The sequence below is a fragment of the Mustela nigripes genome, chromosome 4 (assembly GCF_022355385.1).
Source record: "Mustela nigripes isolate SB6536 chromosome 4, MUSNIG.SB6536, whole genome shotgun sequence".
Lineage (NCBI taxonomy): Eukaryota > Metazoa > Chordata > Mammalia > Carnivora > Mustelidae > Mustela > Mustela nigripes.
The window spans coordinates 46,774,048-46,790,477 of NC_081560.1; the positions used below are offsets into that span (position 1 = coordinate 46,774,048).

A 16,430-nucleotide genomic window follows, 5' to 3' on the forward strand; every position below is an offset into this window, starting at 1 on the left:
ATATTAGATTGGCAGCAGACTTATCCAAAGAGACCTGGCAGGCCAAAAAGAACTGGCATGATATATTCAGAGCACTAAACAAGAAAAACATGCAGCCAAGAATACTGTATCCAACTAGGCTATCATTGAAAATAGAAGGAGATATTAAAAGCTTCCAAGACAAACAAAACCTGAAAGAATTTGCAAACACCAAACCAGCCCCACAGGAAATATTGAAAGGGGTCCTCTAAGCAAAGAAAGAGCCTAAAAGTAGTAGATAAGAAAGGAACAGAGACAATACACAGTAACAGTCACCTTACAGTCAATACAATGGCACTAAATTCACATTTCTCAATAGTTACCCTGAATGTTAATGAGCTAAATGCCCCAATCAAAAGACACAGGGTATCAGAATGGATAAAAAAACAAAACCCATCTATATGTTGCCTAAAAGAAACTCATTTTAAACCCGAAGACACCTCCAGATTTAAAGTGAGGGGGTGGAAAACAATGGATATCAGAAGAAAGCTGGGATGGCAACCCTTAGATCAATTCGATTTTAAGCCAAAGACTATAATAAGAGATGAGGAAGGACACTATATCATACTCAAAGGATCTGTCCAACAAGAAGATCTAACAATTTTAAATATATGCACCTAATGTGGGAGCAGCCAACTATATAAACCAATTAATAACAAAATCAAAGAAACACATCAACAATAATACAATAATAGTAGGGGGCTTTAACACTCCCCTCACTGAAATGGACAGATCATCCAAGCAAAAGATCAACAAGGAAATAAAGGCCTTAAATGACACACTGGACCAGATGGACATCACAGATATATTCAGAACATTTCATCCCAAAGCAACAGAATACACATTCTTCTCTAGTGCACATGGAACATTCTCCAGAATAGATCACATCCTCGGTCCTCAATCAGGTCTCAACCGGTATCAAAAGATTGGGATCATTCCCTGCATATTTTCAGACCACAATGCTCTGAAGCTAAAACTCAATCACAAGAGGAAATTTGGAAAGAACCCAAATACATGGAGACTAAACAGCATCCTTCTAAAGAATGAATGGGTAAACCAGGAAATTAAAGAAGAATTGAAAAAATTCATGGACACAAATGATGAGGAAAAAACACAATGGTTCAAAATCTGTGGGACACAACAAAGGCAATCCTGAGAGGAAAATATATAGCAGTACCAGCCTTTCTCAAGAAACAAGAAAGGTCTCAGGTACACAACCTAACCCTACACCTAAAGAAGCTGGAGAAAGAACAAGAAAGAAACCCTAAGCCCAGCAGGAGAAGAGAAATCATAAAGATCAGAGCAGAAATCAATGAAATAGAAACCAAAAAAACAATAGAACAAATCAACAAAACTAGGAGCTGGTTCTTTGAAAGAATTAATAAGATTGATAAACCCCTGGCCAGACTTATCAAGAAGAAAAGAGAAAGGACCCAAATAAATAAAATCATGAATGAAAGAGGAGAGATCACAACTAACACCAAAGAAATACAGACAATTATAAAAACATACTATGAGCAACTCTATACCAACAAATTTGACAATCTGGAAGAAATGGATGCATTCCTAGAGACATATAAACTACCACAACTGAACCAGGAGGAAATAGAAAGCCTGAACAGACCCATAACCAGTAAGGAGATTGAAACAGTCATCAAAAATCTCCAAACAAACAAAAGCCCAGGGCCAGACAGCTTTCTGGGGGAATTCTACCAAACATTTAAAGAACTAATTCCTATTCTCCTGAAACTGTTCCAAAAAATAGAAATGGAAGGAAAACTTCCAAACTCATTTTATGAGGACAGCATCACCTTGATCCCAAAACCAGACAAGGATCTCATCAAAAAAGAGAACTACAGACCAATATCCTTGATGAACACAGATGCGAAAATTTTCACCAAAATACTAGCCAATAAGATTCAACAGTACATTAAAAGGATTATTCACCACGACCAAGTGGGCTTTATTCCAGGGCTGCAAGGTTGGTTCAACATCTGCAAATCAATCAACGTGGTACAACACATTAATAAAAGAAAGAACAAGAACCATATGATACTCTCAATAGATACTGAAAAAGCATTTGACAAAGTACAGCATCCCTTCCTGATCAAAACTCTTCAAAGTGTAGGGATAGAGGGCACATACCTCAATATTATCAAAGCCATCTATGAAAAACCCACAGCAAATATCATTCTCAATGGAGAAAAACTGAAAGCTTTTCCACTAAGGTCAGGAACACGGCAGCGATGTCCATTATCACCACTGCTATTCAACATAGTACTAGAAGTCCTAGCCTCAGCAATCAGACAACAAAAGGAAATTAAAGGCATCCAAATCGGCAAAGAAGTCAAACTATCACTCTTCGCAGATGATATGATACTATATGTGGAAAACCCAAAAGACTCCACTCCAAAACTGCTAGAACTTGTACAGGAATTCAGTAAAGTGTCAGGATATAAAATCAATGCACAGAAATCAGTTGCATTTCTCTACACCAGCAACAAGACAGAAGAAAGAGAAATTAAGGAGTCAATCCCATTTACAGTTGCACCCAAAACTGTAAGATACCTAGGAATAAACCTAACCAAAGAGGCTAAGAATCTATACTCAGAAAACTATAAAATACTCATGAAAGAAATTGAGGAAGACACAAAGAAATGGAAAAATGTTCCATGCTCATGGATCGGAAGAATAAATATTGTGAAAATGTCTATGCTACCTAAAGCAATATACACATTTAATGCAATTTTTATCAAAATACCATCCATTTTTTTCAAAGAAATGGAACAAATAATCCTAAAATTTATATGGAACCAGAAAAGACCTCGAATAGCCAAAGGAATATTGAACAAGAAAGCCAAAGTTGGTGGCATCACAATTCCAGACTTCAAGCTCTATCACAAAGCTGTCATTATCAAGACAGCATGGTACTGGCACAAAAACAGACACATAGATCAACGGAACAGAATAGAGAGCCCAGAAATAGACCCTCAACTCTGTGGTCGACTAATCTTTGACAAAGCAGGAAAGAATGTCCAATGGAAAAAAGACAGCCTCTTCAACAAATGGTGTTTGGAAAATTGGACAGCCACATGCAGAAAAATGAAATTGGACCATTTCCTTACACCACACACGAAAATAGACCCAAAAAGGATGAAGGACCTCAATATGAGAAAGGAATCCATCAAAATCCTTGAGAGGAACACAGGCAGAAACCTCTTCGACCTCAGCCACAGCAACATCTTCCTAGGAACATCGCCAAAGGCAAGGGAAGCAAGGGCAAAAACGAACTATTTGGATTTTATCAAGATCAAAAGCTTTTGCACAGCAAAGAAAACAGTTAACAAAACCAAAAGACAGCTGACAGAATGGGAGAAGGTATTTGCAAATGACATATCAGATAAAGGACTAGTGTCTGAAATCTATAAAGAACTTAGCAAACTCAACACCCAAAGAACAAATAATCCAATCAAGAAATGGGCAGAAAACATGAACAGACATTTTTGCAAAGAAGACATCCAGATGGCCAACAGACACATGAAAAAGTGCTCCACATCACTCGGCATCAGGGAAATACAAATCAAAACCACAATGAGATATCACCTCACACCAGTCAGAATGGGTAAAATCAACAAGTCTGAAATGACAGATGCTGGCGAGGATGCGGAGAAAGGGGAACCCTCCTACACTGTTGGTGGGAATGCAAGCTGGTGCAACCACTCTGGAAAACAGCATGGAGGTTCCTCAAAATGTTGAAAATAGAACTACCCTATGACCCAGCAATTTCATGACTGGGTATTTATCCTAAAATACAAACATAGTGATCCAAAGGGGCATGTGCACCCTAATGTTTATAGCAGCAATGTCTACAATAGCCGAACTATCGAAGAACCTAGATGTCCATCAACAGGTGAATGGATAAAGAAGATGTGGTATATATATACAATGGAATACTATGCAACCATCAAAAGAAATGAAATCTTGCCATTTGTGACAACGTGGATGGAACTAGAGCGTATCATGCTTAGCGAAATAAGTCAAGCGGAGAAAGACAACTATCATATGATCTCCCTGATATGAGGAAGTGCAACATGGGGGCTTAAGGGCGCAGGAGAAGAATAAATGAAACAAGATGGGATTGGGAGGGAGACAAACCATAAGTGACTCTTAATCTCACAAAACAAACTGAGGGTTGCTGGGGGGAGGGGGGTTGGGAGAAGGGGGTTGGGGTTATGGACATTGGGGAGGGTATGTGCTATGGTGAGTGCTGTGAAGTGTGTAAACCTGGCAATTCACAGACATGTACCCCTGGGGATAAAAATATATTATATGTTTATAAAAAAAAAAAAAAAAAGAAAAATGCTTCATTGAAGGACTGAATCATTGCAGGAATCCATGCCCCCTCCCCCAAAATTCTATGTACTTCTGAGTTCCATTTAGTGGCAGTATTATCCAAGTATGTTAACATGATCCAGCTGACTCTACATCTGACTGGGCTGGTGTGGCTGACGAGGTGGTCATCTCCTTCCTCTTTCATCATCAGTACTTCTGCACAGCAAGTACTCAGTTGAAGAGGACAACCTTTTCAGATAGAACTCATCATACATTACTATTAGGGACACAGACCTTGGGGGCTTTCTGCTAAATTCCATTTGTAGGTATTATAGGTGAAGGCATGCTTGAAAGCTTCAGTTACAGCTTCTTCCTTCTTAAAAATGATAGATTTGGGAGTTTATTTTTGTTATTTTTCTACCCCTTTCTGGCAGCCCAAATAAGGACCTCCCAAAGATGTCCTCATCCTCACCCCTAAAACTGATGAATATGTTAGTTTACATGGCAAAAGGGACTTTGTAGATGTGATTAAAGTTACAGATCTTGAGATGGGAAGATTATCCTGGATTATCCGAGTGTGTCCAATCTAATCAGATGAATATTTGAAAACGAAGAACCTTCCCCAGCTGTGGTGAGAGAAATCCACTGGAAGAAGCAGCACGAGAAAGTCAAAAGAAGACAGGTACTTGATCCACTGTTGTGGACTTTGAAGTTGAAAGAGACCACGAGAAGGCAAATGCAGAGGCCTCGAGAAGCTGAGAGTGACCAGGACCTATAACCAACAAGGAAATGAGGACTTTGATCCTATTGCCACGTGGAACTGAATTTGGCCAACCCGTACATGAACAAGGAAACAGACTCTTCCGTGGATCCTTGAGAAAGAATATATCCCTGTAGACACCCTGATTTCAGTCTGGTCAGAACCATATCAGACTTATCCACAGAATAATCTGTGTTGCTTAACATTAGGTTTATGATAATTTGTTACAGTGATACTGGGAAACTCACATATCTTTCTGTTTTCCTGTCTCTCATTGCCCACCTTATGCTTCACTCAGTACTGGCTCCACTCAGGTATTCTGGTGCCTTCTGGGTTCTTCTACTGGTCCAGGAAGCTCCACCACAGAGATGAACAAGGGGCTAAGCAGGATCCATCCAAGTCCCTTAGAAGTCCCATTTGGGATTGAGAGGGATGTTGAAAGAGTGTTTCTCAACTTGAGATGACAAACCAAAAGAAAGGACAGACCTGTGTAGGAAAGAACCTGCTTGAGAATAAGGATACTTCAGAAGAAAAAGAAAATAGCGAAGAGATTCTAAGGACACATTCAAGCACCTAGATCTAGGTAGATATGAAACAAATTACCTCTAGACTTTTGAGTTACCTACCTTAAAAAACAAAAACAAAGACAACCCTTTGTTTCAGTTTGGTTTTTTTTCCCTGTCACTACAGGAAGGTTGGCTGAGAAAATATTGATGGATACTTGTTGCGCTGATCATGATGGCCACAGGCAAAAGGCCTGGAACATATTAGACCTCAAATATTGGTTTCATCTTTTGGTCCTTCCCAAGGAAAACTTCATGCTCTAGGTGACTCCTCCTCTCTCCTGTCTCCTCAAACTCTGAGGATCCTAAAAGAAAGCATGTCTCCATGGAAAGCCTTACATGGCATGATAATGTGGATTAATGTGTTCATGAATTGAATTACCTTTCTCATTAAAACTATTAGGGACTGAAACTTGTGAGATCCTCTATCTCCTAAGAGTGTGTAGTGAATTTCAGGTACTGTGATATAAATATGGAGAAAACATTCTGGACTGGGTGTCCTTTTATAAGTACCCCTTAAATTATATTTCAGAAAATTATCATTCCATTCATTTAGAAGACTGGGTCCTGATTGTATAACTATACTTTAAAAAATCCAACGATCTTATAATTCTGACTGGAAAAAGATTGACACCATTTTGTTATTCTGCACTGTTTGCAGATCCTCTTTGTTTTTCAGTCACGCTATTTGTCGTAATACATACACTGTATATGTATGTATTATGAGAATGGCCACGGGAGAGATGGGACCATATTTATATTTTCCAGATCAGAGGATGACCATCTTTAAAACAGCAATGTTGGCATTCAAACTTGCTATTGGCCTAGTCCTTTCTGGCATGCTTGCGTACGGAAAAATGAAATAGCGTTATTTGGAGATACACTGGTCATTTTCTTAATTATGTCTCGTGCCTGGATTTGGCTGCAACAAGTTTTATGAATTGCTTGTCTCCTGGCAAATATCTAGTCTGTGGAATTTGATTAAATGGCATCCCATAAGGTCTTAGAACTTGTCTTCCCTGCCCACAAGTGAAAGAAATATTAAAAGTCTCTGACCTTACATTCTGTACACAAAAGACCCTTGATAAAAACCTCAGGGCTGAATGCAGGAGGATTCCGGGCAAATTCCACTCCCTCTGGGATTTCCCATCCTCTTTGCTTATTCATGACATGGTGCAGCCCGAGGGCTCAGAGCTGGCTAATGCTGTACGTTAGTCCATTATGCATGCATTATGTTCAATGATCTCCCCATAGAATAACCAAGCTCAATTAACAGGTTGTTCTTCTCACAGATCTGTCAGATCCCCTGGGTGCTCCTAAGGGCTTTTTAGTTGCCAGGAGTGTGGCAGAAAGAATGTAGTGGGGAGCCTGTGAGGTGGTGTCAGTCCGTTATTTCATGTGAAGAAGCAAAGCATGTATAATAGTAGCAGGGCTAGACGACCAAGACTCAGAAGTGGGAACCAAACCGACAGCTCATTATGAAGCACCCTTCATCTTGACTGACAGGCCTCATGAACAGTCATTTGCGAAAAGAGAAATGTGGGGGTTTGTATCCATTAGAGAAATGGACCAGCTGAGTCACATTGCAGTGTAAGCTGGTTTGGCCTGAGGTTAGATATTACAGAAAGTCACTTGGAAGCATTCCACGGAGCCCGCGAACAAAGGCGCTGAGAGACACATATTTGCCATGAATGGCGGTCTTTCTTCAAAATGGTCACTAAATAGGCCAAAGCCATTATAAAGTGGGGATAGGTACAGGTGGCTTAAATGAGCCATGGGTGACTAATTGGAGGAAATATGAACAATACATGATGGGAGGGGGACTAATATTTACAACAGCCAAAATTAATTAAAGGAAAGACAAATCTCTGGGATCAAACAGAGCAAATGTTTTATCAAGCATACAGATAAAAGGAACATTGGCATGAAGGGAGGAGTGATGATTAATTTCCTCTGTCAATTTGAATGGGCTCTAGGGTGCCCAGATTAAACACTGTTCCTGGGTGTTTCCGTGAGGGTGATTCCAATGAGATTAGCATTAAACTCGTGGATTCTGGGGGTGTCTACATGGCTCCATCGGTTAAGTGTCTGCCTTCGGTTCAGGTCCTGATCTCAGTGTCCTGGGATTGAGCCCTGCGTCAGGCTCCCTGATCAGTAGGGAGTCTGCTTCTCCTTTTCTGTCTGTCCCTCCCCGCTCATGCTCTCTATCTCAAATGAATAAATAAAATCTTTAAAGAATAAAAATAAACTAGTGTTTTTTGTAAAGAAGACTGTCCTCCCCAGTGTGATGTGGCATTATCCAATCTACTGAGGGCCTAAACAGAACAAAAGGGGGAAGAAGAAGAAATCTGTCCCCTTTTTATCTGCCTCGTTGCTGAACTGATAAATTCCATCTTATCTTCTTCTACCCTTGGACTGGGATTTACACCATCAGCTCCCCTGGCTTTCGGGCTTTGGACTTAGACTGGATTACACAACCAGCTTTCCTAGATCTCCAACCTGTAGATAGCAGATCCTGGGACTTCTCAGCCTCCTTAATTGCATAAGCCAATTCCTCACAACCAATCTACACATAGATCCTATGGGTTTTGTTTCTCCGAAGAATCCTGACTTACACAGAATGCATATTAAAATCTTGAAGATTCTCCATTCCCTAGGGTTGCTTTGGTAATGAAGACTGGAAAGAAATATGTCGGGTATGAAAACAAAAGAAGAGTTTCATTAGATCAGCAGTGGTCAACTGCTGAACAGAGAGTGGCCAAGAAAGTACCGACTGGTCAAGGTTCAAGAGCTCCGAGAAGCCCTTCTACTCCAGAAGACTTCTTGCAGCTGTACAAATTCAGAGAATGGGCTCAGCTGGAAGTCTGGGAGTGCCAGATTAATCAAGAAGGTGAAACACAAGGATCAAAAGGACACAATTCTTAGTCCTGCCAGACAACCGTGAAAGAAGGGCAAGCAGCGTCAGAGGGAAGGGAAGAGATTTTCAGAATCCAGTGTGTCAAGCAGGCCCTGAGGAAAAGAGACAGAGCTGCAAACAATCACAGCCTTCCAAGGATATGAAACCAAAGGAGAAAAGGCAGAGAAAGCCAGTGATCCTGTGTTGGTCTTTTTCAGTTCCTCTCTCATAAACTGTCAGCTACTTAATCTTCTTTTCTTTCTTTGTGAGTGGAAGATAATATAACAGTAAAGCAGTTGCATTTATTTTTTTTTAATTAACAGAAAATCATTGTATTTAGACATTTTAATAAAAGCAGACAGAAATCGCTAATGAAGTGTTGCTTAAAATAACAATTAAAAACACCATTTTAGAGAGGTATGCAAATGAAGTTGTTAAACTCTAAGAGACACACACAGTACACTGTATATGAATAATTTACAAGAGGTAATTTGGTAAGATGATACATTTGAAGGGACTGAATGATGGGACGTTCTTTCCAGATTCTTCTATAATTGTAACACCAGTGTAGTGACTTTATCCATAGTATCACCATGTATTTTGAGTTAAGTATCTCTACAACACAACAGTGCTGAACCTACAATGCACACACTATGTAGAATAGGTATGTAACAAAGAAAACTGAAATGAGTTGAATAAGAAAAAAATCACATTTTATTCCCTATGAGATACATTTCTTCTTATAACCAATAGAATTCCCTGTGAAAATCAAGTCACAATTTGAGTTAATTTTCCTCATGATAGCTTAACAATCACCGGGAGTTTGATTTTTATCGACTAGGTTGGAACACAAAGCTGAATCTCCAAATAACAAAGAGTTCTTATCTTCAGAGACATGTAGAGGAAATTACATGATGTCTGGCATTTTCTTCAAAATCATCCACAGGTAAGGGGAATGAGTGGGGGATTACAGGTGAAACATGATTGGCTCTGAGTCAATAATTTGTGGGAACTGGGTTATGGCTACATGGGGGTCCATTATACTAGTCTCTCTATTTTTATATATGTTTGAAATATTCTAAAATAGAAAGTTCTTTTTAAGAGCAATAGGATTACAAGAAGAACCATGAATTAGGGAAAGAAATTTGAAATGAAGCTGTCCAAAGATGAGCATCCAAAATGTTTGAAGAACTTCTAAAAATTGATACATGAAAGACAAAGAAAACAATTGAAAAATAGATAAAAGCTACAATGGGCGATTCATTTTTTAATTTTTTTAAAGATTTTATTCATTTATTTGACAGAGAGACAGCGAGAGAGGGAACACGAGCAGGAGGAGTGGGAGAGGGAGAAGCAGACTCCCCATTGAGCAGGGAACCCGATGAGGGGCTTGATCCCAGGATTCTGGGATCATGACCTGAGCCGAAGGCAGCTGCCCAGTGACTGAGCCACCCAGGTGCCCCTATAATGGGCAATTTATGAAAGACTAAAAAGTGGTGAACAAAATGTTGAATGATGGCCAGTCTCCTAAGCAAGCCCGAAAAAGCAAAATAAAACCAACCTGAGATAGTCCATACACCAAGAACAGGATCACAGGCCACCCACACCACCACCTCCGCCCCTGAGCTGCTTCTAGCTGCAATGTTTAATTTGCTTAAATAGTTACAGCACAATCAAAACACCAATCACACCTCCAGCTCAGGCAGCCTTGGGATTTTCCTTGACAACAGGAAATTCCAAAGACTACTCAGAATTCCCAGTCACTCCTGCTGATTTTACTAGCCTGGAGAATAGCAAATGTCTACTTGTGTTTCACACTGATCTGGGGCTACCACAACTCTACAAAGCCCAAATAACCCCTCAAACACATCTGCAAGATGTGTTTCTTTTTTTGTTGTTGTTGTTGTTGTTGTTTTATTTTTAAATATTGATGTTAAGTCTGCCTTACAACAAGTTTCAATTATCACCTCACCAGAGGTACCTGAGTCCTGTTGCCTATAAAAATGTATTCTTTCTTCCAGTGTACATCATGGAAGACCACATTACTGGACCTGTATTACAATTTCTCATTGACCTTCTCAAGAACATTTTGTTGACAATTAGTCTATAAAGAGAAAAATCTTGGGGTGCCTGGGTGGCTCAGTCAATTAAGTATCTGACTCTTGCTCAGGTCATGGTCTCATGGTCGTGAGATCAAGCCCCGCGTTAAGCACTGCACTCAGTGAGCATCTGCTTGTCCCTCTTCCTCTGCTCCTCTCCCCTCTGTCTCTCTTTCAAATAAGTAAATTAATAAAATATTTAAAAAAAAAAAAAAGGAGGAGAGGAGGAGGAGACAGAGGAGGAGGAGGAGAGAAATCTTTCCCAAGTCCTCCAGGGGAATTCACCTTCCATTTCTCTGACCAGGACTGGGTTATATACTCACTTGTAGAACAATCTTTGGCGAAAAGGAGAGTAGATTTTGTGACTGACTAAGGCCAAGCGTGATTCAACGCCTGGGCACATTGCTGCCCAAATTAAACTGAGATAGCAAACAGGAAGAATGACTAAAATAAGCATGTAGTAACCTTGTCTGCCACAGAGAAGTACAGAAAAATCAAGAGGGCCAACATGAGGAAATCAGGGAAGCTTTATGCAACACTAGTCTAAATTCTGCAATGTACTCCTCAAGCCTGCCTCTCACCACTAACGTCTGGCACCGACTCTGCACACGGTGAGTGCTCAGTACACATTTTAGAAAAACTGAATATAGAAGGCGGCAAACTGAGTAGGATTTACGCATGAGGAAATATTTATGAAGGCTGATACCACACTGATATTAAGAAAGCCAAAGAGAAACGATGTTCATCTCTCAGTAAAGTAGATAATAATGAAGGCTGGTTGTCTACCCTTAGACTGTGTGCTGACACACAGGGCATGTCCTGTGAGAAGAGGGTAACCACCAATCAGAAGAAGAAAAAGGGAAGTACTTCTGACAGTCCAAAGAATGACACTGGGGACAATTTATTACCTCCTTCCACAAATACTTACTGAGAACCTATTATATGTCAGGCACTGTTCTGGACACCTCTATTACATTAGTGAACAGAAATAACAAAAATTTCCTTCGACCATGAGTTTATGTTCTAGCATAATAATGAGTAGGTTAGATACAAATAAGCAGGTGGTAAGTACTAGGGAAAATAAACAGATCAGGGTTAAAGGAATCAGAATCAGTAGCCCTAGGCTGGGTGCTGTGCACTAGGTAAATAGGGTGGTCAGAGACTTCTCACTGAGAAGGTAACAACTGAGCAAAATCTTGAAGAGGGTGAGGGAGAACCTTGGGAACACTTGTAGGAAGTGTTTGCCTAGGGGCGCCTGGGTGGTTCAGTGGTTAAACAGCTGCCGTTGGCTCAGGTCATGATCCCAGGGTCCTGGGATGAAGTCCTGCATTGGGTACCTTGTTTGGTGGGGGAGTCTGCTTCTCTCTCTCCCTCTGCCTGCCAATCTGCCTGCTTGTGCTCTCTGTCAAATAAATAAATAAAATCTTAAAAAGGAAAAAAAGAGTTTGCCTAATATTAGACACTGCACTTTCCATTCTACAGAGGACTTTATTATTGGTAACTTCCCTTGTTCTAGAAACATGGGTCTCCCACTCCTTCCCTGAGATATCTCTATATTGCATGGAAGTGAGCCATTGCTTCGCTTAGAAACAAAGTTGGGGACCTCTGTATGCCTATTTCCAATGTTCCCACTGGTATGAATTTCATATGTCACTGCCATTTCACATTTGACACCAAATGTAGCACTTGTATTTGAGTAATTAAGGACAAAGGTCTTCAATTTTACTATTGCTGGTTATTATCACATTAATGTCTTTTCTAGTTAATGTTTATCTGTATAAAATATACAGGACAATGCCAGGGGAATGATCAGGACAATGCCAGGGGAATGATCAGTCCTTGACAAGTTAGCCAAACCAATGCATTATATTTAAGATTTAAGTTACAAATTCTATAAAAATTCAGAAAATACTTATGAAGTCATGATTCTACCCTGCTCAATTAAATAGGAAAGGACAACAGTCTATACATCCATGTTGGGACATTGATTGGTTTGCATGACTTTGGTAAGCTCAGTAGGCCTAAGCTTTCTTTTCTCTAGAGGGCTGGATTGCCTGAGATTGGCTTTAGTGATTGAGAGAGTAACAGATTGACTCTAAGACCCTGTGCCTAAACAGTTTCATCAAGCCGTGCAGATCCCACTTCCTGCTTCTTTGAAGGAGACATTAACCGTGGCCCAAATTGCATTTGCAAAAGAGTTGAATTAATAAGTTTGAATTTTTTTGTTCTCCAAACTGTGGAGACAGTGATCATTGGTAGTTTTGTTTCTTTAATAATGTACATCACATCCCAGTGGAACCCAGAATTAACGACAGTACATTATATGTTACAAAGTAAAATGTATTTTAAATATTCTATTTTTTTTAAAGGTTTTTATTACATCCAAAGCAACCATCAACAGGTATGGTTTTCTTTCCTTTTTTTTTTTTTAATTTGGTTTAGATTTTATTTATTTATTTGACAGACAGAGATCACAAGTAGGCAGAGAGGCAGGCAGAGAGAGAGGGAGGAAGCAGGCTTCCCGCTGAGAAGAGAGCCCGATGCGGGGCTCGAACCCAGGACCCTGAGATCATGACCCGAGCCGAGGGCAGAGGCTTTAACCTACTAAGCCACCCAGGCACCCCAACAGGTATGGTTTTCTAATTCCATCAACCAAAGCACATCTGTCTGGAATAATTCCTCCCTTGTGCTCGCTTCGGCAGCACATATACTAAAATTGGAATAATTCCTCCCCCCTTCAAGACCAGGTGGGCCCTGCAGTTTCAGAATGGTGTAGGGATTTGGGGAGTAACTCTCTTTCTTAACCAGCTGTGGATCTTAGAAAGATCATTAAAGCTCTGTATCAGTTTTCTCTCCTATGGACTGAGGAAACCAAAGAGAACGATGCCCAAGGTCCAGTGCAGGTCTCAACTCTATGATTCCTGGAGAAAGAGATCCACTTACAGGAGGCTGTGGGAGACCCTTCCCAACCAGCTCTGGGAGGGCTCTGTGTGCCCTGGAGCCCCGCAGAAGAACGAAGCTCACAACTGCTGAAGAGCCACCAAATGACTTAGTGGGCTTTCATATAGACGGCTAGGTTTTTTCACTTACAGCACACACCCGAGGGTAAAGCATACTTTCCAGAGGGATAATAAACACGCAGGATCTTTTGACTGCTGATTGCTGGAGGATATCTCATTTGGAAATCAGATTTAAGTCACATTCTTTGGAAGTTTTTTTTTTTACTACCAGAGCAAAATAAAAGTCCCCAAAGGAATGTTTTATACTTGGAGTTTAAATCTGTTAGAATGTCAAAGTCTCTCACTAAGAGTTAAGCATCTATAAATATTTAAAATGGTGAGACCACAAGAATACTACTGATAATCTCTTTTAGGTTTGAGTAGAAACCAGAAGGAACTAGCAAAATTCCAGGGAATACTTCGATATTAAACTGTTAACTTTTTGGTCATATCTAATATCAAAGTATAGCAGAGTTGAGAGAAATGCCTAAATCGTCCATCCAAGCACCCAGTCAATTCTACGAATGAGAAAATGGATGGATCACATAGGGGATATTGAGGAGTCCCTTTTTCCTCTCTGGCAATCTTTGATAGGAATGCTGTCACATAAAGACCAGGGTACACAATAAGAGAAAGTCAACCTTTCTGCCTGAATTTTCAAGATGTAGCTACCCCTCCGCCACACACATGCAGCGGAGCCTGACACATGACCCTGGTTTTCTATGATTATGGACAAGACATCACTTTAGATGCTTTCTTCACATTATCTTATTTAGTCGTCTCAACAGCCCAGAAAAGTAGCAGTTGTCTGTTCTGTTTTATAATGGTAGACGCTGAGGTCCCAAGATGTTATGTGTGTGCTGTAAACTGCTTTCCCTTCAAATGCCAAAGAGCATTGAAGGAAGACAGTCCCTGATCACAGCCTTCCATACATCCACTCATTTATACATCCGTTCATTTAGGAACTAATTCTGTTTTTGACACATTGTCTTCTCAGGAAAGCTCCCTAGAAATCCAGCCCAAATCCCCCCTTTTTTTATTCAGTTCTTGGTGGGGATGGAAACTCTGGAAAAATAGCTCAAATGTGTCTTTGCCTCCATGATCTGATTTCCCCTCCATCTTTTCTTTTCTAGCTTAAATTATAAAATTTTCTTTCTCGTTCTCTTTGCAACCATTTCCAAATGATATTTTCCCTTTTAGGAGCAGAATTACAAGCAAGAGAGGGTCCTTTCACAGGGAAGAGTGAAACAGAAAGATTATCACGGCGTTTTTGCATTAGCACCGTGACATTTCTAATAATCTACATAGAAGAGTATTTTTTTTTAGCATCCTCCTAAGTGCCTCTTGAAAACCTCTGTGACATACTCAATAGCTACTGACTAATTTGTTCTGGCAGAAAAATGACTTCAGTATCACTGAAAATATGTTTTCTATCACCAGATCTTATTCAGGTCATTGAGCGGCTTTTCACTGGAAGAAGGGGGTAGAATTTACCTTCAATGAAACATCATTGAGGAGAGAGGGAAATAACATTCTGACCTACACCAACATTAGCAAAATGCAAATCATAGTCAATTTTCTACGGGGTGATATTTCAATAGTTTGGGTTTCTGGAGCGGGGCATCGATCTGAATTGTTTCTTAGGCAAGGTGAACGAACAGTGCATGAAGCAGACTGTGGATAAACAACTGTGCAAAACTAACTTTAAGTAGCTTTCAGCTTCGTGACTGAGATAATGCCATTTCTCTAGGGAAGTTCTAAATATAGAGGAATAATGGAGAGCAGTTTACCACAAGCTGTGCAGCTCCCTACACCAGCAGGGGCTGGGCACTGAACGGGGGAGGACCTTAGAGTCCCAGAGCAATTTGGGGGATTGATTAAGGATGCAATAGCGATAGCAATAGACAGGTTTCAGTGGGTGTGGCAAGGTGGGGAGGGGTCGCATCTCATTTTTTTTTTTCTTCCCCTGCAGAAGCCTGGGTAGCTGTAGTGTAAACTGAAGACATGGGTGATTAGGATGTTAAGTGGGAGCAAAGAAAGCTCTTCGTTATTCTTTTGGAAATAAAAAGGGATAAAACTCAGCGATCATTAAGCCTTTCACTTTCCTACAATTTGTCAGCACAGTTGGGGGCTGGCTTCCTTTCCACAGGTGAGATTATGAACTGCTGACATCAAGAAGGGGGAGTTATGGTGGCCAAAGGTGTGAAAAAGAAAATTAAGCTTGAAGGGTAGCTTTTGTTTTGATGTTTGCTCTACATCCTTTCTTGTGTTCAAATTAAATGTATGGGGCTAGTGGCAGCCACAGGATTTTAAAGTTGAAAACCTACAGCAGGGCTCTCTGGACAGATCCCCAGATGCATAAAACGATCGCCAGTCTTGATAAAGAATGATGACTTCTTGGTCTTCGTCTTTAGCAACAGCCAACAGAAAGATCTGAACATTTAGTGCAATGCTCTGTGTAAGCCATGTCGGAGAGTAAGAGTCACTTTCATACTAATGAAAAGCTCCCTGGTCAAAAATCACACCAACAAATGCATATTTAATTAGAGTTCATAGACATCTAAAGAGAAAAAATTCAAAGGTTTTCTCATAGATGAACTTTATAAGCGATATCTAAGCCTAACATGGCTCAGAGCAAAATTTCAACCCAAATGAAATAAGATGAGATGAAGCTGATTATTTAACAAGATCATTGTCTTTAGATAGGATTTGACTGTGTGTGTGTGTGTGTGTGTGTGTGTGTGTGTGTGTGTGTGTGTGTGT

The 16,430-nt window shown here is 40.2% G+C and overlaps 1 long non-coding RNA gene across 3 annotated transcripts in view; it reads left to right on the plus strand.

The window, feature by feature from the left end:
- LOC132015839 (uncharacterized) overlaps positions 1-16,430 on the plus strand; it is a 48,582-nt gene that overhangs the window by 23,060 nt on the left and 9,092 nt on the right. For 2 of the 3 annotated variants that reach the window (XR_009403788.1, XR_009403787.1), the window contains exons 2-4: positions 9,411-9,515; positions 13,111-13,297; positions 15,640-15,816. This is a non-coding gene — a long non-coding RNA (uncharacterized LOC132015839). The remainder of the gene's footprint in view (positions 1-9,410; positions 9,516-13,110; positions 13,298-15,639; positions 15,817-16,430) is intronic. The other variant, XR_009403789.1, reaches the window with a different exon arrangement.